The sequence below is a fragment of the Leptonychotes weddellii genome, chromosome 7 (assembly GCF_054177405.1).
Source record: "Leptonychotes weddellii isolate Sample4059 chromosome 7, ASM5417740v2, whole genome shotgun sequence".
Classification (NCBI taxonomy): domain Eukaryota; kingdom Metazoa; phylum Chordata; class Mammalia; order Carnivora; family Phocidae; genus Leptonychotes; species Leptonychotes weddellii.
The window spans coordinates 14,541,735-14,565,437 of record NC_138375.1 but is presented as its reverse complement, the minus strand read 5'-3'; the positions used below and the strand labels follow the sequence as shown (position 1 = coordinate 14,565,437).

General features: G+C 36.6%; 1 protein-coding gene across 2 annotated transcripts in view; it reads left to right on the top strand.

The window, feature by feature from the left end:
• Positions 1–12,734: 12,734 nt before the first annotated feature.
• Positions 12,735–23,703, top strand: part of CDH18 (cadherin 18) — a 403,581-nt gene continuing 392,612 nt past the window's right edge. For both annotated transcript variants that reach the window (XM_006726862.3, XM_031018262.2), the window contains exon 1: positions 12,735–12,984. The gene's annotated coding sequence lies outside the window, so the exon portion shown is untranslated. The remainder of the gene's footprint in view (positions 12,985–23,703) is intronic.

The following is a 23,703-nucleotide window of genomic DNA, read 5'->3' as shown; positions in this document are numbered from 1 at the left end:
ATATTGTGGACATGCTCATGGATTAGAAGATTAAAAGTGAGAAATCCAAGTTAATATCTAGCATCTTGGATTGAGAGCAAAAGTGAAGTGGTGGTTTTAGATAGAGTAGGCTTACTGTTGTAATATGAGGAAAGATTAAAAATATGAGTATAATATATTAGATGTAAGTAATTTGCCAGATTTTTCTGACAAGAAAACAGTGATTTTATGGTTATTTTTATTTTGTAAATGGAGTTGTTATGAAGTTGCTCACTGACAGTGAGAAATGAAAAGGCCTAGAATAGAAAAGAGACAAGTTTAGAAATGGTCATCTGGGAAAATTAAAAAAAAAATATATATATATATATATATATATATATATATATATATATATATATATAGTTGGGAAATACACTACAATTACTAGGAAAAGCTTCCATTTGAGGTCTGTGTCTTTTAAGACAGGCAGAACAATTTATAGAATAGTGTGCTATTTCTCTAGCAACTTAAAACTGTGATAGGAAAATGCTTATTTTAATCTTCCACTCATGACCCTCCAACACACAACCACACACTGATATTTATATATGTTGCAATTTTCATACAATTTTGCAGATTTACATGACTTTTACAGTCCTATGGCACCTTGTCATCTTTCTAAACGGAAAAAAATGTTTGACTTCTTTAGAATGGCGTTAATGCACATTCATCTTTCTTTCCACATCATCATGTACCATTGTTCTAACCGATTTCAGACAAAATCAGTCAAAATTTGGTAGAGGCAACACTGATAATGTCCTAAATAGTTGAGTAACTTCATGATAATGAATTCCAATGTAAATAGTGATGACTTTGCAGGAAACATACTCAACGAGTGAATTGCTTCTCTTTGCTTGGGTTCCTTTTCTGACTTTCTCTCTGTTTCACGTACTCAGTGTTGTGCTCTGTAGGTTCTGTGACTGGCAAACCAATTCCCTTTATCTTTGGGTTCTGATTTTGTCCTCTGGAACTCTAAAATAGAGAAAATCTATATCTTCCCTGAACAGCTTGTGCATGGCAGCAGATTCCCTACATTAGGCCTGCCTTTCACTTTTCAGACAAGTAGGTGATCTCAACAGCACAGGATGTTAACCAATGAGCCCCGCTGCTATCACCCGAAATCCTACCCTGGTTTTCTTTTGCAATGCATTCTCTTCTGTTTTGCAGTCGCTTATAACTTTGTAACATTTAGGAAGATGCCCTTTAAATTTTTTTTTTTTTTTTTAAGACTTTATTTGCGAGAGAGAGAGTGAGAGACAAAGAGCATGAGAGGGAGGAGGGTCAGAGGGAGAAGCAGATTCCCTGCCGAGCAGGGAGCCCGATGTGGGACTCGATCCCAGGACTCCAGGATCATGACCTGAGCCGAAGGCAGTTGCTTAACCAACTGAGCTACCCAGGCGCCCGGAAGATGCCCTTTATATGAACATACTTTGGTAGTAACTGAGAGGTGGTGTCTATTTTCATAACTTTTATCTACTGAGGATATATTGCATCCCAGATACTGTAATAGGTGAATTAGATAACTTATCTCCAATGTATGTAATCACCATAACGTTTCCTCCAGAAAGGTGCTATTATGCAATCAAAAGAGGAGCAAACTGAGAGCCAGTGTTTATCAATGTGAACATAGTGAATGAGTGGCAATACAGAATTTGACCTAAGTTGGTCTCTATCCAAAATCTAAGCATTTGTTTTTAAGTCCCTTGGGGAAAAAAAAATATAATAGCACAAGGATTTTATAGTAAAGAACTCTATTACATAATGCATTCAGTGAAGTTCTAGGGGAAACTCAGAAAATGGTTGATTAAATGGGGTCAGGGCTGTTTTAAAAAGGAATTATATCATCAGATTCCTGTTATGTGCAGAGTAAAATGCAAACCATTGTAGGCATGTACTAGAAAGACTTAAGGGTGTTTAGAAAGGAGGAATTTTGGATTGAAAAATATAATGGAAAATTATCAGTGTCAGTAATGACTGGTTAACAATGATAGAAGAATGTATGGTTGGGGATACCATGTGTAAAATGCCATCTATAATAAATGAATATTGGCAACTTGAGGAATTTTGAGATGGGCAAAGGACAATGACAGTTCCTTTCTGGTAATAGCTTGAGGCCTACATGTATGTTTCAGTAGGACTGAAGTATTCTGATAATAACCCAACCCTACCTAGAATTTAATCTTGCCACTCTAAGGGCCAAGCTCAGAGCAGGGCAATAAATTTAAAATCTGAATTTTCACTGCTCACCTGGGCCTGTTGTATGATTCTCACAGTCTATGGTAACCAAAAGGCCTGGGCTTATACATTGCAAGAGCCCTATAGAGAAATTATTTTAGCACAGCACACACAATTGACTTGCAGTTAAAAATTAAAAAAGAGTATAAGGCATCCTGAGATAAAGGTAAATGATCTAACCAATTTGATCTAACCAATCTTCCTACAGTCCCAAATTAACACTGGCAATATGAAATTCATTTTTAACTCACTTTCTAGACAATACGTTAGAGATGCTGTTCTCTTTGTAGCTTGTTCTGTTCTTTATGGGATTGATGGCCTCTAAAAATTTTCTCTGAGTTAAAAATAATCAAGCTTTATGTGATGACCCAAGTTTTCTTTCAAGGTAGCAATGTAAATATCCTTTTTTTTTTTTTAAAGATTTTATTTATTTATTTGAGAGAGCGAGAATGAGAGAGAGTACATGAGAGGGGGGAGGGTCAGAGGGAGAAGCAGGCTCCTCGCTGAGCAGGGAGCCTGATGTGGGACTCGATCCTGGGACTCCAGGATCATGACCTGAGCCGAAGGCAGTTGCTTAACCAACTGAGCCACCCAGGCGCCCTAAATATCCTTTAATATATGGCAGCTACCCTTACTACTGTGCTCTCAAACACATTCAGGGTAAGAGAAGTTGATAGAGTTCACATTTCAAATCCTTGCTTTCAATACAGTCTTTAATTTCCGTTATGAATAATGACATGTTTACTAACTTGGAAAGCCTCCTATAAAGCAACTCTGAATAAGCAAGGAAATTGTAAAATATAGCTAATCAGTTATCTTCAAATGAAGATCAAGCTTTTCATGCATTAACATAAAAAATATGACATCTCATTTCACAATTTTGCATGCTGTAGATTATGTAAATCTCTACTAAGAGTTCATTTGAATTATGTTCAGATATTTTTTTTTCATAGTGACCAAACTTAATTGAATTTCTACATTTTTACATAGCCAGTTTTTGCAAATATTAGAAAAGTTCTATTTACTAATCAGTCATATATAGTTCAGTTTACTAAATGTTCCTTTTAAATCCTATCAACCTAAGATTTAATAGTGTTTCCTGATTATCTCTTCTGACTTCTCTCTCCTCTTCTCTCTCATCCCTTTCCTCTCTCCCTTACATCACCTGGTATGTCTTCATCATTAATCTTGTAGAAACTTTTCTCTTGTTTATAGGGGTTTATATCATCAGTATTATTATGTAGATAACTCATAAAATTATGTCTCCCATTCAAAACTCTATCCCAAACTGCAATCTCATATTGACAGATGACTCTTATATATCTCCTCATGGTGTCTAGTGAACACCTCAACATCACCATATTCCAATTTGAATATATTTCCCAATCAGATATTACAATTTCCTTCCTTCTGATGGTGCCATTTTTTCTAGGATCATACTTAACTAGGATTCATTCTTAGCTCCATTTTGTTGTGGGTAAGTATTTCTCTAAATATCTACAATATACGTTACGTTCTTTTTCCATTTCTATACAAAGTTAAAGGCGTTTATCATGACTATCTGGATTTTAAATATTAAATTTAACACAGTTTTTTCATTCTGCAATTCAGCATGCAGGACCCCTTCCCTGGGGTACCTGGGTGGTTCAGTTGGTTAGGTGACTGACTCTTGGTTTTGGCTCAGGTCATGATCTCAGGGTCATGAGATTGAGCCCATGTTGGGCTCTGCAGCCCGTGGGGAGTCTGTTTGAGATTTGCTCTCTCTCCCTCTGCCTTTCCCTCCCCATCCCCAACTCACATTCTTTCTTTAAATAAATAAATAAAATAAAATAAACTAAGGCGCCTGGGTGGCTCAGTTGGTTAAGCGACTGCCTTCGGCTCAGGTCATGATCCTGGAGTCCCTGGTTTGAGTCCCGCATCAGGCTCCCTGCTCGATGGGGAGCCTGCTTCTCCCTCTGATCCTCCCCTGTCTCGTGTTCTCTCTCTCTCTCTCAAATAAATAAATAAAACCTTAAAAAAAATAAAAATAAAAAAATAAAAAAAATGAAAATAAATAAATAAATAAATAAAATAAACTCGGGTGCCTGGGTGGCTCAGTTGGTTGGGCGACTGCCTTCAGCTCAGGTCATGATCCTGGAGTCCCTGGATCGAGTCCCGCATGGGGCTCCCTGCTTGGCGGGGAGTCTGCTTCTCCCTCTGACCCTCCCCCATCTCGTGTTCTCTCTCTCTCTCTCAAATAAATAAATAAAATCTTAAAAAAATAAAAAATAAAAATAAATAAAAAATAAATAAATACATACATAAATAAATAAAATAACATAAACTCCTTCCTCATGTTGGGCTCCTTTTCTGATGCTTGTGCTTCTACACCTAATGTGTAAAAACTACTAGAATTTCTTCTCCTCTCATTCCTTCACTATATTTAATGTAGTTTGGTAACATCACAATAGTATGAAATTTAAGTGTTCATGTTAACTGACAAGTCATTTTACCTGCCTAATCAAGCAAAAATTCAGGCAATAGTTGATGGTGAAATGTGGTAGACTATATGAAAAAGGAAAAACTTGAGATAGAGCTCAATGGATGACTTGAGGATTATCAATATAGATGAGTTGAACCTGATTTATTGGCTCGTTGGTAGTAGTGAGTAGGGCTTCATGAGTATGAAATCTGTATAGCTACATAGGGTCCCATGTTCAGGAAGATCCCACGTTCGGATTGATGCTTGTGTTGGCGGTCTTAAAATTCTTTTTTTAAAGATTTTATTTATTTGGGAGAGAGAGAGACAGAGAAAGAGCACAAGCAGGGGGAGGGGCAGAGAGAGAGAGGGAGGGAGTCCAACTCAGGAATGCTGAGCAGGGAGCCTGTTGGGGTAGGGGAGGGGGGCTCAATGCCAGGACCCTGAGATTATGAACTGAGTCAAAGGCAGATGCTTAACCGACTGAGCCACCCAGGTGCCCCTTAAAATTCTTAATTTTTGAGCAACAGTACCCTTATTTTTATTTCTCATCCTTCATCCAATTATGCAGCTGTTCCTGGTGGTGAGGACAAGAAAATCATGAAGGCTAATGCCAGTATTTTGTTCAGATCATTGTGTGTGTGTGTGTGTGTGTGTGTGTGTGTGCGCGCGCAAACGCTCACACTTTATCAACTCTGTTCTCCCCCCTCATCTCAGATGAGGTGCTATTGGAAGTAATTTATCAGTTCTTCATATGTGAGAAATATTTTCCTTATAAGCTTGTAGAATTTATGGTGGTTGCATTGCATTTTAGTGATTTTTTTCTAATTTTGTTTTTGTTGTTGTTGTTTAAGCTTAAAGCCAGAGAGTATCTTCCCTACTTCTTTTTATATCTCTCAATGGAACCTATCTGTGCTTTCTCTATGGTAAATTGTATGCATTTTCTGAACAAATCTGTTCATGCATACATAAATACTTATATATTTATATTCATGTACATATATGTGTGTGTAACTGTATTATGTGTACATATAAGTTTATATATAAAGTTTTAAATATATATAAAGTTATATACACACACAACATTGGCTAAATATGAGAAAGAAGTATAGAAACTTCTGTTGAACTCAGTTTTCTAAATATCTTCTGATCGAGCATCACAACAATTTAAGTATATTATAATTCTCAATTCACAATAACATACTAGAGGAATGGGTATGGACAGAAAATTATGAGAGAAAAAACAGGGAAACTGTTAATAAACATTCTAGTATTCACATGAATAGAAATTAAAGTAATGAGATAATAATTTTCAGCTATTGAATAAGGAAATGGAAAAAGAAATGTTCTTGTTCAAGAGTAGTGAGGAACCAATTAATCTGTTACTCTTCTATAATGGTATTGAGAGGCAATAAGATAATTCATGTGTTTTAAGAAATGGTCATATATTTTACTTAGTAGTTACACTATCAGGATTCAACCCAAGTACAGTAGTCAGAAATATAGGTAAAGATTTATAAAAAGAGATGTTCATAGAAGCATTATTTATAATATCAAAAAGTTAAAAACAACATCAATATTTAGTGATAGGAAAAGATTAAAGTATTTGCATACTTGCTGTGAATTTTTTGAAAATGTTAGGTGTTTTGAATTACATAGAATATCTTTTATTAAAATTTAAGATGATATATGTATCAGTTTTCAAAGTGTCTCATAAGATGTTCCTAGGGAAAGCATTAATTACAGAAAGTTGTGTTTTTTGTTTTTTGTTTTTTTCAGATTTTATTTATTTATTTGACAGAGAGAGACACAGCGAGAGAGGGAACACAAGCAGGGGGAGTGGGAGAGGGAGAAGCAGACTTCCCGCAGAGCAGGGAGCCCGATCCAGGGCTTGATCCCAGGACCCTGGGATCATGACCTGAGCCGAAGGCAGACGCTTAATGACTGAGCCACCCAGGTACCCCTAATTACTGAAAGTTTAAGAGTTACTGTTCTACTCTCCTCTCTGGGATTGTCACAAATGTACATTAGCAAATTGAACATAGTTCTTAAAATGATTTTGTAAACTGGATGTTCTGACTAAATGAGCATTAATTAAATAACTCTTTTTTTCTAAACTAGTTTATAGACATTTTAGACATTTATCTCTTTTCTGGTACTTGTAAATATTGTATGTTGTGCGCAAATAATATTTACTTGATGGTTAAGAATCTTAGAATGCTTCAGGGTCATCAAAATGTCCATTTTCATAATACAGTACCATAAAGGTAAATACAGAGAGATATGGGAGGCTGAACTGAGTGCTGTCCTCACAACATGCCAAGGAAGCTGTATTTTCAATATTAATAAAAAGCTTCAAGGGAAGAGTTTGTGATTTGTCTTTTTCTGCTACAGAATGGAGCACAGAAAGCAAATATGATTTATTTAATGAGTGCTTACTGAGCACTTACAATTTGGATTCAACTAACCTTTATTTAAAGCCTTTTATATGCCAAGGACTGCACTAGACATTTTTGTGTGTGTTAAACTCTTCAAGGTCTGAGACAGCTCTGTAAGGGGAGCATGGTTCCCCACAATACAAGTCAGGTACCATGTCCAGAGAATAAAACAACTTGGTTAAGCAGCTTTCCATTTAATATGAATGGTAGACATAGGGCTTGACGCGACATAGGGTTATCTCCATTATACCAAACTGCTTTTAGACAAACCACGTACCGGGTGTTCATTAGAAGCTTGCAGTCAATTAGGAGACTGATACGCAGACATATGATAAAGGAAGCAGGTTCGTATAACAGGTGACTGTATACAGACTAGTTTTCTAAGCATGTTTTATCTATTTTAATGTGCTTACTCCTCTTAGGAAGCATAAGAGATAGGAAATACTGTATGGAAATTTTACCGAAAAAGAAGAAACGAAGCACATATAATTATTATAACTTCCCAAGTTTGTTTGGTTCCAGATTCTGTGTTTTTAACTACTATGCCATGTTGCCTCTAAATATAACACACTTTGTTAAAGTGAGATATCGTCAGACTTCTAAAAATATTTTATGGCCTGAAAAGAATGTAGGGACTGTGGGAGCAAGGTGCTTTCTCAGAAGAGGTGATCTTTATTCTGACCACTGAAGGCTAGACAAGGCAGGGGCACTACAGGGAAAGGCAGGATGGTGGTCATCCCAGGGGTGAGGGCGACAGGAGGAGTTGCAGATGTTATTAGCTTTGTCAGCTGAATAAATATATCATGATGTGGCTAACAAAAATATAAATTAATTAAAAGAAACAGAATTAGCTATAGTCTTCTGAAAATCCAATATTCTAGGTAAATTCTCAATATTTTAGAGCAGTGAAGTCATTACCATCCACATTGTGATGCTTTACTTTTATTAAGAATGCCTGTGTACCTTTAAATTTTTGATGACTGTATCACATAATTGACTTGCACAGAAACTATTGTCAGTAGAAATCTCTTTTGATTTATCAAGTTTTTTCAAGGTTTGATCCGAAGACTTGTCTCCACTACCTTATATTTAGTACTCCTACTTTTGGACCCAGCTGTAGTATGCATTCTTTGTTAGATCTGAGATAATACTCAAGTTTTTCAAGGCCCTTAAAAATATTTCCAGTTCTTCATCCAAATATACTGGTTTTTGTACGAAATTTCTATGGATCACTTTGGTTTTCATAGTGCTGAGAGCAATGATTGGAGGAGGCTTGGTGTCAGAGCCCTGTGGCTTATCACTAGAGACCTTCTTCCAGGTAAGTACCTCTACATTTCTAAACATGTGAGATTGGTGCCTTAACCAATTGCTACACCAAATAACTGTACTAAAACTTCTTCATGTGAGCTGTAATGAAATCATGAGAGATACAATGATGGCATATAGAAAGATCATGTCCTATACATCTCCCCTAATTCTAGTCTACTGGGTCCATCATGGAAAGCAGTGGGGTCATGCTGACATGACTTTTATGTTAATGTGATCCAGACTAAGGTGATCCCACTATTTTCTTCCCTTACTGATTTGCTAATCTCTTTAACTAATCCCCTTATAACTTTGCCTGATTCCACATTTGGTTCAATACTTTCTAATTTATAGATTCTACATTTAATCAAGTTGTGGAAGTTGGGAAAATGCTCATCTGTAGTTTTACTGTGCTATTTTATTCACATCAAATCTACAAAGTTTACTGACAGTTTTTCAGATTCTTTAAAAGAAAAAAATCTGGTATGCACTTTGTGTAACCTTTCTCCAAAAACTAATCTTGTGAAACTAGGGTCCATTAGTTAGTAAATTTTCACTTATCTGGGAACCAGTGCCTTCATTCTATCATTTACAGTGCAACAATTATCTTTTTTCTAGAAATGAAAACTATATACATAGAAGTTGAGGGGTTTTATTTTTTCCTTTGTCAATTAACAATAGTCTTCTGTTAGAGCCAAATAAGCTTATTGTTTCTTGATATTTTACATGCACTGAAGAAATTTTTCTTAAAAAGTGCATTCATTAATATAACTTTTATTATGAGTCAGGGAGGTGCTACTTTTTAAAAGTAATTACACATGTAGTTAACTTGAAATATTTTTGATAGATCACTCTCCTTCATTGTCCTGCATCAATATTTTTCCAGTATTCTGCAATTCTTTTTTTTTTTTCAAGATTTTATTTATTTACTTGACAGAGAGAGACAGCGAGAGAGGGAACACAAGAAGTGGGAGTGGGAGAGGGAGAAGCAGGCTTCCCGCTGAGCAGGGAGCCCGATGCGGGGCTCGATCCCAGGACCCTGGGATCATGACCTGAGCCGAAGGCAGATGCTTAACGACTGAGCCACCCAGGTGCCCCAGTATTCTGCAATTCTTAATCTGAAGTGTGATAACAGCATGAATAAAGGTGACCTTTATTAGGTCATCTTTAATCATACAATTAAGAGGTAACATTTTTATCAATCTAGGCTTTCTCTTATCTTTCAAAAAGATATATACACTCTGTTCTACCCGTCACTCTAGGACATAAAATAAATACCTGCAAAGGAAATTGTGTGTTGCTTAAGTTTCCAGCAGCTGTTTCTCTTTACATAAAAATCATCCTCTTTAAATATTATTATACTTTCAGTAATTTCAGTTAAAAATCAAACCACAGTACCGTGTTGGAGTAGTTGACTATTCTGAATGCTGAATTATAACAAGGGCTATCCCTGCATTTCCTTTATGTTCCTTCTTTATTTAGATTTGAAAACATTGCATAGCCTCCTGAATTTCCAGGGCAAAATTGAGCATGAGATAACATCTAAAGAGACAATTTCCTGAGTCTGTCTCTCAGAGAACGATCACAGTTTAGCATTACAATTTTATCTTTCCAGTTTCTGTAGTCTGACCAGCATCAATTGTGTGCTGGATGCTTCTCTGTCACCAGCAAAAATGATTCTTGTAACTCTCCCAAGGTAATGTTAAGTGGGGACTCGAGATCAGAAATGTCCATGCTTTCAGTTTCAAAGATTAAGTCTGTAATAAATTCTGCTGACTGATACATTGTTCAGTTTTTTGAAGTAATCTTTGACATAAGGAGAAAATAAACACCTGCCCACCACCTGGCTTTCCCCAAGCATCAAGTTCCGCGTTGGCTTACTTACTTTATTCCTTTTAAGCTGAAAATATAAGAGAATCACTAAGTGGCTGACAGGTTCACTTTCCTATGGCTAGGGAAGGTTGGCATGGTTTCAGAATATCAAATTTTGGAAACCATTTTTAAATCCAGTATACATTGCATCATTGGATTTGTGGAGAATCTAGAGCCCTCAATCTGGATACAGTCTCAGAGATACAAATCCTTCCCTGGTGAATTGATTCTTTTTCTAGAAATGGATTGTATTGTTTGGTGATGCTGACAAATCCCTCAGTATGTCATCCCACTCAGGAGCAAGTGCCTGTTGACTTCCATTATGACTGTCGACTAGATGTGCTTATTATGGTCTTATCCAGGGAAAACCACCAAGGAAGACTAGTGAAAACATATTTTGTTTTCAAGTGTGTCCCTAGGATGCTCATTGCTGGTGTCTCAGCAAAAGCTTCAGTAGTTAACTGGCAAACATTTTACTTCCTTCAACTAGAGGCAGTTAAATAAACGGGCTTCTCTAGAGAATGGCATAATGTGAAATTTTAAAATTAAATTACATGACCTCTTACAGACCAAAAATTACTCTTTATATCCCCTCTATTTTTTCGTAACTGTTCTGTTCCTTTGCTGCCACGAGTTCATAAACACAGAAAACATTGAAATGGATTATTGTCAATACTCCCTTCAATAAACACAAACAAGAAGTTATGTTGGGCTACTGTGCAAGGAAAATCTCATTTAAATTAGAAGCTGCATGAGAAAAGATATACAAAACATAAAACAACATTGGCTCATTATTCTGATGCTATTGCTTCTGTTCCACTTTTCCCTGAGAGTTTAGTTTTTGGCAATTTTCAAGTCATAAATGACTTCTAACATCTTACCTAGGAATAACTTTTCACTTAAATGCATAATTCTTTCATATTTGGAAATAATCCAATGCAGGTGTTTTTTTCATTGTTTGTTAGTTTGTTTTGTCATATCAAAACCCCAAACCAAATTAAATCCCTTCACATTTCACATCACTCAAGCTAAATAAAAAATAATAAAATATAACTAGTTGATTCAAAACATCTCAGGTTAAGCCCTATCAATTTCTTGGAAATACCACTTATCTTCTCAACCTCTCTGACCTTTCTGGAAGCAGAAGAAAAGAAGGAGATAATTAGACATTAACTAACCTTTATTAAAAGTTTATCATAGACTAAACACAATTGTACAGATTTTCATTTAATCTTCACTAAGAAGTGAAGATTGCTTTCTAGATTTTAAAAAGAATCATCCTGAGTCTTAGAAGCAAAACAGCTTATACACATTCAGGTATAGAAGAAAGTCTGAACCAGAATTTGAATCCATGTCTTCTGGATTTTAAAAGGTCTATCCCCTCCATCCCACTGCTTCCCTTAAATCTTTGTTCCTTTGAATCTCTGAACCTGAGTGTTTATAGGACTGGAGTGAGTTAAACTGCTCTCTTAGTGGTTGCAATGACTGAGGGTCTTTTGGAATTCTTGATATATCTGCAAAGTGACCCTTGGAATAACCATTCAATTTAGATAAACTCCTATGCTTGTTTGCTACACTACTTTGAGTAGGGATGCTTGATGTTCTTAATGAGCGAATGTGAGTGACTTTGTGCTGGGGGAAAGTGCTGAAGTTATTTCACATCAATTTTGAATACTGCCAATCAGGCCCCAAATCCTTGTTATCAGTATCTGTGTACATTACAAATCGTTTTAATGTACTCTGGAGTGATGAGAGGTGAGAAGTTTGTGTGTGAGGGAGCGTTTGCCTGGTGCAAGCAAAAGGGGGTAGGCAAGGCATTGCAGTTCCTATTCATCTTTACAAATACAGTGCTGACCTCCAAGGGAAAGCTCTGTCTCATATAAACCCTCCATGCCAGGAGTACTTTGGGGTAAGACATTAAAGGGCATCACTCAAGCTAAATCTCACAGCTACCAGCGGACTACGGATCACTGATGAATGAGCCAGCAGTTGAATGTTTAGCAGGCTGTGACGACTTTCACGGAAATAGGAAAATTTATTACCAGCCTGCCACATCAGTGCCTGTCCTGCCTGCTTTTTCTCCCGTTCCCTCCCGACGTCTACTCCCACTCCATCTGACAGTCAAACCCCTTCTGGCCTCCCAGTTTTCCCTCCCTGCAGAGAACGGATGGTCTAAACAGTCACGGAGTCCTGTCATTTTTCAAGAGCTGTGATGCTAAGGATGATGCTGTTGATCCAGGGTTTTAATTTTTTTTTTTTTTAATTAATGGCATTGCTTTCTACATGACCTTGCAGAGGAGGCTAAAGGGTGTCCATTCTGTGTGCTACAGAATTTGTGCAGCCCCAAAGTATGCACGATGGGGGGGAAAAAAAGAAGGAGGCAGAAGGGAAAGGCAGCGGCCGGAGAGCCGGGGAGGAGAGGAAGGAGGAGAGATGGAGAGGAGAGGATCAGGCGGACAGGCTCTGCCAGCCAATCAGAGGCGCGCTCCGGAGCTGCAGAAGACCGAGCCGCGGAGCCCGGGGCTCGCAGGAGCGCCGCCGAGCTGAGTCTGGGGCTCTCCGAGGACGGGAGCAGCTGTGCCGTGAGCACTGGGAAAGTCCCCTCTTTGCTTCTCATAAATTAAGTTCCTTTCCACCAGTTAGGGCAAGTCAGCTAAGGTAAGGCTTCAATAAATGACACTTTACTGTGTAGTGACATTAATATTTTTTTGTACAATGGGGCTGCTTACCCGGTTCTGAGTCAAAACAATATTTGGTGAAATCCTCCTCTCGGATTGGTTTCATAGGATCTAGGGTGAATGGGAAAGTTGTATCTAATGCTTCGTAAGCCTTATGACTCGAATACATTATTATTTATTTTTTTTTTAAATTTCTTATCCAGGAATGTTGCTATAGAGCCTATGGAATGTGAGTCTAATAACCCCGCTTGGTGTCTGTTTATGTTGATCTGTGGATATGCTGTTATCTGCCCTGCCCCTGAAGAAGTTGGAAGGGTAGTCTGCAAGGCACATTTGAGTAGTGATGGCATCAAATTGAGCTGTCATGTATGTCTAGTTATAAAAGTGAGAGAGAGCATTGTCAGAAGAGAAACAGGGATGTTGAAACTGAAATTTTGGTAGTGCTTTTTAATTATTGCCTTTCCAATATCCTCTAAAATTACATGATAGCTGAGTACTGAACCTGCAGCTGAACAAAGCTCATTTTCTCTTTTCTCTCTTTCATTCTTTTTTTTTTTTTTTCCCATGAATCGCTTCCATAAGTGCTTATTAAAGCTTAAGATGAAACTTTTACTTCTCTTAAAGGGCACTATAAATGATGCATAAAAAAGAATTAGGCAGGCTCCTGTGATCAGCAACACACTTTATTTAGCATATGCCCTTATGTTTGTTAACTCTGATTCATTTCCCTTTCTTAACTTCTTGAACCTGATTTGTCTGAGTGTGGGAATAACAATTATTTTGTATTAATTTTCGTGTCTAAAATTCAAGGCAAAATTATGCCTTATGCATGTTTGTATGCCTGTGTGTGTGTGTGTGTGTGTGTGTGTTGTGCGTGCAGATGTGGAACTAGGAAAACCTGTCATGTAACAGGTGAAAAAATACAATTTTATTAACTAGTTATTACAGTTTTTCCTTATATCAATGCCTGTGGTACTTAATGAACTTTCAGATTAATCAAGAGTAAATGTTCCTTGCTATTTCCCTGCTGGATATCAAGAAATACTAAAGTAAAATTCTTAGCTAAAATTATGATGGTCTTCCATTTGCTCAGGTGATGGTATCACTGCTTTGAACTGAGAGATACAGATCAGAGAAAGATTTTATTATGCAGCCAAAAAAAATAATAACCACAAGCTCTCACAGTGTTTTGGAATCTTTATTTTCCACTCTGGGATCACCCACAGATTTTTCAAAGCAGGGGGCTTTCCTTATGCAGTAATTGCTCTCTTCTATTTTAGTGGACTTGTCTTACCAGAGAAAATATTCTAAATCAAGAGTTTGAGGTCCAGATTAGATCTCGCGTGTGCCTTGTTGGATGTGGGAGGAGAAAGCAGGATATGATACTAGTAGAGAATTAGTTCTGTCGTCTAACACTCTGGTCCAAGCACCTATCATCATTTCAGTTTCTTTCAAGCCTCCTGTTAGATGTTTAATTCTGGATTTCTTGATAATGAATTAACCCAGTGTAGGTCAATACATTTATTCACTTAATAAGGCATTCATTTAATGCCTTGCTGGATAAGGATTTTATAAACCATAATACTGATGATTTTCACAGAGATAGCTAACTTAAGGAGGGAAAAAACAAAACAAAACAAAAATGATACCAATGGTCAAGTTTGATTCCCTGACAAGAATCAGAGGTAGAAAATAAGGATTTACTGTTTTAGATGCAACAGAAGTGTCCAACTGAAGATAACCCAAGAGTAAAGGAAAATATAATAGTAGAATGAAGGTAAGAGCTGGAAAGCTCTAGCTGTAACTCTGTCTAGTGCATGTTGGATATAATTGGCTACAGCAGTTGCGAACATGGTCAATAGAAACCGGTGCTCGAGTAAAATCTATACATTGGGCAATTGGAAATTATTCCTCCTGATGCCCTATTTTTCAGAGGGATATAAGGGAATTATGAGAATGAATGAGTCAGTCCAACTTTATAAATTCTTTAGATGAAAGGTGCTATATATAGTAAATAGTACTTTTTTATTGGCTCATATTAGTATCATTATTGTGCTTCGTGTTGATTTTTGTGGTCTGATGAATAGAAACCACATGTTCACAGGTGTGTGTCCCACTTGTCCTGTATTTGGCTTGATGATTAGAAGTTTGAGGTGTACCTGATGTTTTTGCAATCTGATTTAATCATCTTTTAGAATCTGAACATGCATGTACCTGTCAGTAGGTCTAGGATAAAACATACTGAACTTATTGACCTGAAAATATTTATTTATCTCAAATCCCTGTTTTCGATGCCATGTAGTCAAGTGAAAAGTGAGAGAAGTTGAGAGATTAAACACAGCAAGTGTGTAAGATGTTGTTTCGCTTTTTTTTTCTTAATAAGTGGAGGACTTCAAACTTTTTAATTCACTTAATGAATACCTTTGTGTTTTGTAGGATGCCTGGCAGCATCCCTGTTTTCTACCCACAAGATGCCAGTAGCAGCATTCCCAAATTGTGACAACCAAAAATATCTGCAGGCATTGTTAACTAGTTCCTTGGGGGCGGGGGGAACTAGCACCCCTCTCCTGCTGAAAACCACTGCTGTAGTAAAAATCAAAGATTGTGTGCAGAAAAGGGTCATACAACACATGATTCGAGTAGACAACTGCTCACATACAGTTCAGTTTGGGTGCTCTGTGATGACCCCCCTTCTCTTGCTTTGGATGAATTTCAACTGGTGTTTCATTAGGTCCCTAACACAGACTGTGGGAGAGCTTATCAGTATTCTTTTTTCTATAAACTGAGAGACTGGCCTGTATTATCATATATTATCATTTGTAGGACCAAGAGGAAATTTTAAAAAATGGGAAAAAGAAAATGTAGATGCGAAGGCTGAAGACACATTTCACTTCAATTTTTTTTCAGATGAGTCTTTAATATAAATAATAAGTAAATGAAAGATATTGATTCTTTCTATTCTATAATAGCTTTTGTTATTTTTTTCTCTTTTTTTTTTTTGAGTATGTCTATGTTTAGAATGTCAGGAATGGGTGTTTACTCTAGTAATTCCATGTGCTTGGAGTAGTTTATAATGTTCAAAGTCTCCAGAAGTAAAAGGAAAACATTTTGATTTTAAATGCGTACTTCTTAGTTGGTGGTAATGTATAGCACAATAAAAAAAAAAAAAATGAGCTTAATGATTTGAAGACATGGCAGGACTTGATCCTGACCTGGATTACTTGTGTCAAAAGTCCCTTGTATATAGGCCATTTTTCCTCATCTGCCAAAGGGGATAAGAATAGGCATGAGAACCAAACAATGCAAGGTGTTAAAATGGCTTTCAATTTGTTAAGATCTACACCACTGTCGATAAATTATCGTAGAGTCAATGTCTCTGGTGATTTGTTTGATGAGAATTGACTCAGCCTGCTAAATCTTCCAGCTTTAGTGGTTAAAAATTATTTATAAGAAATGCAGTATTTTTTGTTTTGTTTTTATTTAAATTCCAGTTAGTTAACATACAGTGTAATGTTAGTTTCAGGTGTACAATATAGTGATTCAACACTTCCATAAAACAGCCTGTGCTCATCACTAGTGCCCTCCTTAATCCCCATCATCTATTTCACCCATCCCCCCCATGACCATCAGTTTGTTCTCAGTAGCTACAAGTCTGTTTCTTAGCTTGACAATCTCTCTCTCTCTCTCTCTCTTTTTTTCCCCCCTCTGCTTATTTGTACAAAAGGCATTGTTCTTATTTTTTTTTTTATGGATGAAGTAAAACATCTTCATTTTGGAATGTGATTTAAGTTATAGATAAACCTAATTTTTCTCTCATTTCCATTTTTCCCATATTATCTACATTTATAATTTGTTTAAAAATACAGAAATGTGAAACCTAGAATGTACTTTGAAATTTCCTCTTCATGGGCGCCTGGGTGGCTCAGTTGGTTGGGCAACTGCCTTTGGCTCAGGTCATGATCCTGGAGTCCCTGGATCCAGTCCCGCATCGGGCTCCCTGCTTGGTGGGGAGTCTGCTTCTCCCTCTGACCCTCCCCCCTCTCATGTGCTCTCTCTCATTCTCTCTCAAATAAATAAATAAAATCTTTAAAAAAAAAAAAATTTCCTCTTCAACAAGAACCGTTTAACCATTAGTACCAATTTGGTATATATTTTCAAAATGATTTTTAATAAATAGATTAATATAGATATATATAATTATAAAATATAGATTTAAAGTTAAAGATGCAGGAGTACACAAATGTATGCATTCATATGAGCATATGCATACAGATAAAGTAAACACAGCTCAGTGTTATACCCAACTAATTTTATAGCATGTTCACTCTTCCATGTGAGGTTATAGAGAATTCATGAATATTTAGCAAGAATCCAGTACACCATTATTCACAGATCTGACATTTAACTCTAGTTCAATGTTAGGGACACACATTTGTTTTACAGCTTTCTCTTCTTATTATGCCAGGGTGATTTCAGATTGGTGATGCCCCTGACATAGTGGTGGACATTTTGACGATTGCATAGATTTACTACCATCATTTAAGTAATCCTCTATTAAAATGTTTTTGTTTTTTTTTAATAGTAAAGAGAAGGCCAACACAAATTAAATAATTTAGCATCTCTATCATTGCTGATAGTGTTCTGACTTTTAAGTGTGGTACATGTTCCAGAAAGAGATTTCCGGGAAAATAAATGGACTTCAGGGAAATGTAGGAACAGGTATAAGAACATTCACTTTAGTGTATCCTGACATGTGTGGATATTGCTTCCTAGATACCAGAAAATTCTGGTATGTTAAATTCTACACTGCATGGCTACATCAATTTAGGAAACTTCTTAGTAAGCAGAGAATAAAATGAACAAAGTTCAATCCCTACAAGTATTTGAGTGAAATACTGAATAAAGCAAATATTTCACTTATCTGAGCTCCCCTAGACTATGCCTTATCCAATATTACTCACACTGCATGGGATATGATAGATGAATTGCCAGTAAAATGAATTTGGACTTTGCAGATGCCTCTACTGGAGAAAGGGGAATTCACTATCACTTCGATTTCACTTATGTTTAGATGACCGTAAGGATCTTCAAATAGATACTTATTTTCATTGTATTTTATGCCTTTGGGACAATATATATGACATATATAACTATGCACAATCTGATGTGACTGGCAAGTTCACTTGATCCAATTATTTTCAGTCAGTCTACCTGATAACAAAAGTATTTTAAATAAAAATATATGTGTAGGTTAAGCTCACAGTTATCAGTGGGATTTAAATGAAGACTGAATGCCATTTTAACCTATTAAATCATCATATTACAAATAATTTTTGAAACCAGTGTTGGCAAAGGTGTGATAAAATTTTATTTACAATTATCCCTTGTGGAAGTGAAAATTAACATACCAGTTTTGAAAAGCAATTTTCAATCCATGGCCAGAGATGGGAAAAAGCAGACTTCCTGACATGTGACTTGTGGGAATAAACCACTAAAATACAATTCAAAGTATCAAAAAATGAAGAAATAACTCAAGAAGTTAAACATAAGAATTCAGATCAATCTAAATAATGATAAATTGATGGAACTTGAATATTAAGCTTAATACAAAACTTTATATAAAATGATTTTTAAAAGCCCATCAAGTAAATCCATTCTCTTAGATAATATATTGAGACAAAATGTGTATCTCCCAATTTTTCTGTACTGTTTATATATTTAAACATGTATAATTAGTATCTTCAAATTCAATGTGATATAATTTAAATGAGCCATGAAAATATAAACAAATTATTTTAGCTTTTTGCAATTTTTTGCTTTTATAGAGAACCTGCTCATTGGCTGATTGGTTCAGTTCAACTTACCAATAGATGAGAAAGCCTTGTATTACTGATTGGGAAGTAAAACAGTTCCAAAAGACTGAATAGTAAGATTTTCAATTCTGTGATTGAAATTCTACTTTTAGATGATTTTTATCATATTTTTAAAGCAAAAGTAGTCATATCAAATAATAGATTATACTTTATTAAATATTAAATTAACTTATGGGGATTACATTCTATTTGGGAAGAGTGATGATATACAAGGGAAATCATGTATTACGTGTAGAAAATACCATTATTAAGTGGGATATGGAATAAAAGTGTTTTTTTTTAAGATTTTATTTATTTATTTGAGAGAGAGGGAGAGAGAGAGTGAGAAACAGCATGCAGGCGAGAGGGTCAGAGGGGGAAGCAGGCTCCCAGCTGAGCCAGGAGCCCGATGTGGGACTCGATCCCAGGACTCCAGGATCATGACTTGAGCCGAAGGCAGTCACTTAACCAACTGAGCCACCCAGGCATCCTGGAATAAAAGTTTTGAAGAAATAGGTGGTAGTTTATATTTTAGCTATTATGGCTTGTAAGCCCTCATTAAGAAGGTGACTTTGAATAAAGCCTTGGAGGAAGTATGGTTATGGACAATATTGATATATAATAAGCCATATTCCGGAGAGCACGAAAGCAAGTACAGAAGTGGGGAGGAATATGCACAGCCTATGGAAGAATAACAAGAAGGCCAGCATAGCTGGAATGAAGGAACAGAAATGAATCATAGAAGGACAATACCATTAAGAGATAATGGAAACCAGATCATGTGTAGATACTATAGATTAGTGTAAGGACTTTGTATTTTTCCTAGGAGATTTGGGGTAGTAATCTTAGATGTTTCTGATGAGAGAAATGACTTAATCTGATGTCTGTTATGTTAGGTGGTAATAGAAGATGAAGGCTACAGATAGGATTAAGGTTACTAATCAGCCATGTGTCAGCAAGGAAGTCTTGCCATGGGGTTGCAATGAGACCGAAGAGGAGCTAGGACAGAACAGGACAGTTGTGGAATTATTTCAGTAATTTGGAGGAGAAAAAATGGTGACTTGCTGCAGAGTGAAAGCAATGGAGGTGGGTAAAAGAGGTATATCTTGAAATTAAAGCTGACAGGACTTGACATTATATAGGATATTTGGGCTGGTGGGGGACAGTGAGGATAAAGGATAAATTTTGTTTGCTGCATTCTGAGCAATTAGAAGGATGTAGTTGGGGAGCACCTGGCTGGCTCAGTCGAAAGAACTTGTGGCTCTTGATTTCAGGGTCATGAGTTCGAGTCCCACATTGGGTGTCGAGATTACTTAAATAAATAAACTGAAGAAGAAGAAGGAGGAGGAGGGGGAGGAGGAGGAGGAGAAAGGGAATGGGAAGGGGAGGATGAAGAAGGACGATGAGGAGGAAGAAGGAGGGGGAAGGGGGAGGGAAAGAATTGAGCAGAACAAAGTTTGGCAGGGGAAGGAGGACAGGCAGTTAGATATGAAGAACCAAGTTTTGTATATTTTTTCAGGTTTTTTGTTTTGTTTTTTAAGTAGGCTCCATGCCCAGCATGAAATCCAATGGGGGGGGCCCAAACCCACAACCCCAAGATCAAGACTTGAGCAGAGACTGAGTCAGAAACTCAACCGACTGAGCCACCCAGGGGGCCCCTATATATTTTTAGATATAAATGTCTAAGTAGGGATGGCATGGAGTCAGTTGAATACAGAGGTGTAGGATTCAGAGAAAAGCTGTCAGCTGGAGGTAGGAAATCAGAAGCCATCCCTCATAGATTGAATTTAAAATGAAGAGATTGGATGTGAATGAAAAGATGAAAAACATAAGGCCAGAAGCTGGAGCAACCCAACACAGATAGGTTGGAAAAATAAAAACCAACACAATTGGTTTCTTGAGGCCATAAAAATTAATATTGGCACAAAATCATTGCTTTAATCATCTCTAGATTTCAGTGTTCATTAATATAGTTCTACTCTTAATATTTTTATTGGCTTTAACTAAAGCATGATGTTACAATTATTGCTTTTTTGATTTGACAAATATGTAATATAAAATATATCTAATTTACTAATGGTTGAATATTTTGTTTTTTTCTAACCCAAAATTACTCTAAAAATATTTTAAAAGTAGGTAAGAAGTCTCCCATAGCCAATATTAAAATTAAGGAACTGTATGTTTTTGTGTTGCTATCCTGCTCATGATTTATGTCCTTTGATGTGCAGGAGAAATATATAAAAAACCAAGATATGAATCTATAGTTTCAACTGTAGGTATGAGGTGACTATAAAATAATGAAATTGATCTTTAAACAAATATGCAGGATTACTATATTAGTAGATTTTATCAACAACGCTCACACCAATGAAAGCATTCTTTCAGCAACTATTCCAAGACACACGCATGCACATGCACACACATTCACACACACACACAACCCTATGACTTTATGATCACATTCTGTTACTTAATCGAAACAGATGATAATCAGCTTGATTAACCAGCACTTTATTAACAAAACTTCACTTAGAATATTTATAATCTTAGATGAATTAAGTGCTTTAACTTCTGCAACTCAGTTTTGTGAGAGAAGTAACAAAAAGAGTTTGAACGATTTAAAGGCTTGTTTAAGTGTTGTGTGTGACCACATTGAAGGCTAATGTAGTGGGCAGAATAATGGTTCCCAAAGATATCCAGGTCCGAATTCCTGGTACCTGTGATTATATTGGGTGGCAGAGGTAGATTAAGAATGTAGCTGGAGGGCGCCTGGGTGGCTCAGTTGGTTAAGCGACTGCCTTAGGTTCAGGTCATGATCCTGGAGTCCCGGGATCAAGTCCCGCATCGGGCTCCCTGCTCGGCAGGGAGTCTGCTTTGGGCCTCTGACCCTCCTCCCTCTCATGCTCTCTGTCTCTCATTCTCTCTGTCTCAAATACATAAATAAAATCTTTAAAAAAAAAAAAAAAAGAATGTAGCTGGAATTAAGGTTGCTAATCAGCTAATCTAAAACAGGGAGCTGATCCTGGAGGATCCAGGTGGGCTCATGGTAATCACAGGGTACTAAAGGTGGGAAAAGGAGGCATACAGAAGGTCAGAGTGATGATATGTGGGAAGAACTCAACTCTGATGTTGCTGGGTTGGAATATGGAGGAAGAGGGCCAAGCACTAAGTGCTTTGGGAAACCACTAGAAACTGGGGGAGGCAAGGATTCACCTCTATTGTCTTTAGAAAGGAAGGCAGACATGAAAGACACTTTGATTTTAGTGCAGTTGTGACTCATTTCAGACGACTGACTTGACCCATCTCAGACTCCTTTATCTACATACAGAACCATAAGATAACAACTTTGTGATGCTGTGATGTGAAGCCACTAAATTTGTGGTATTTTGTTACAGTAGCAATAGGAAACTGATACAGCTACCTAGCATAAGGAGGTGTTTTAAGTTCCGCCTTTTATAAACAAATCATGTTAATTTTTTGAGCATAAAGATATAGAATATTATTGAATATATAATAATTATACCATTAACCTGATGTTGTTATATTGTTCAACATTATAAATTGTTGGAAAAAAATCATGGTATCAACCCTGAAAGATGTTTTCTAAAATGGAATGTAAAGTATAATTATACCCTAATGAAAGAAAACAATGTATCTTACCTAATGTGTACATTCTTGTCCCCAGTAAGTACATTGTACTTCTATTAATGAGTGTATTGGACTTCTAGTTCTTGTGTCCCAATATGACTTAAAGAGTGTCAAATTCTTTTCTATAGCTCTTTTAGGTAGATTATTCATTTATGTAACAATGCAAGCATCAACTTACAAATTAAGAAATAGAATGTATAGCAATGTATAATGTATAAACCACCTTTCCCCTTTTCACTTTTACAGTAGGAGATATTCAACTTTTGAGCAATACCATTTTATAAAAAGCAAATTTCATTATGATACGCCATTCAGTAGTTTAGAGGGTATAAAGATATATAACCTGGTATGATTAAGAAAGATGAATTTAGAATGAGAATATAGAAATCTGTGTTCTTTCAATGGTCTAACTATTTTTTAAGATTTATTATTTTAGAGAGAGAAAGAGTGTGCAAATGGGTAAGGGGCAGAGGGAGAGGAAGAGAGAGAGAATCTCAAGTAGACTCCCACTGAGCATGGAGCCCCATGTGGGGCTCAATCTCATGACCCTGAGATAATGACCTGAGCTGAAACCAAGAGTCAGATACTTAACTGACTGGGCCTCCTGGAGAACCCCTGTGATCTAACTATTTTTAAATAAGTGAATGAGATGACTCTTAAACAGGAGAAAAGTTATTTAGCCTCCCATTCTGAATGGCTTTTCCTCATGTTTAAAGCATAACATTCAGGTGAATGTTCATGGAAAAATGTTGTGCATATTTCAAGTGTATAGAAACTAAAAGAATGTAGCAAAGCAAATCTTCTAGCAGTATTTGGCTAATTACAATTTTATTTCAGTCTTTGAAATGTCCCAAATATATCATTTGCTCATACCTGGTTACAAAAGCCCTATTCAGCACATGGTTCTAATAGTGACAGTAGACCTGCCCACCTGCATGTGAACCATTCCAGGGCAGGAGGAAAACCCAAACGAGTAACGCACACCTGTCTTCCCTAATCTGGCTGGCTGGTGATATTGGAGGCACTGGAACAAATTGTTCATCTGAGCTTCCATACTCTTGATCCATGTTCCATGATCTGCTTCCAAAATCCCTGGCTGGCCGCCTAGGGACAGAACCAACTCTGTGTCATGCATCCATCCCTGGCACATAATCAAGTGACATTTCATTTTCTTCTTACATGTTTTGCTTTTCTGATTT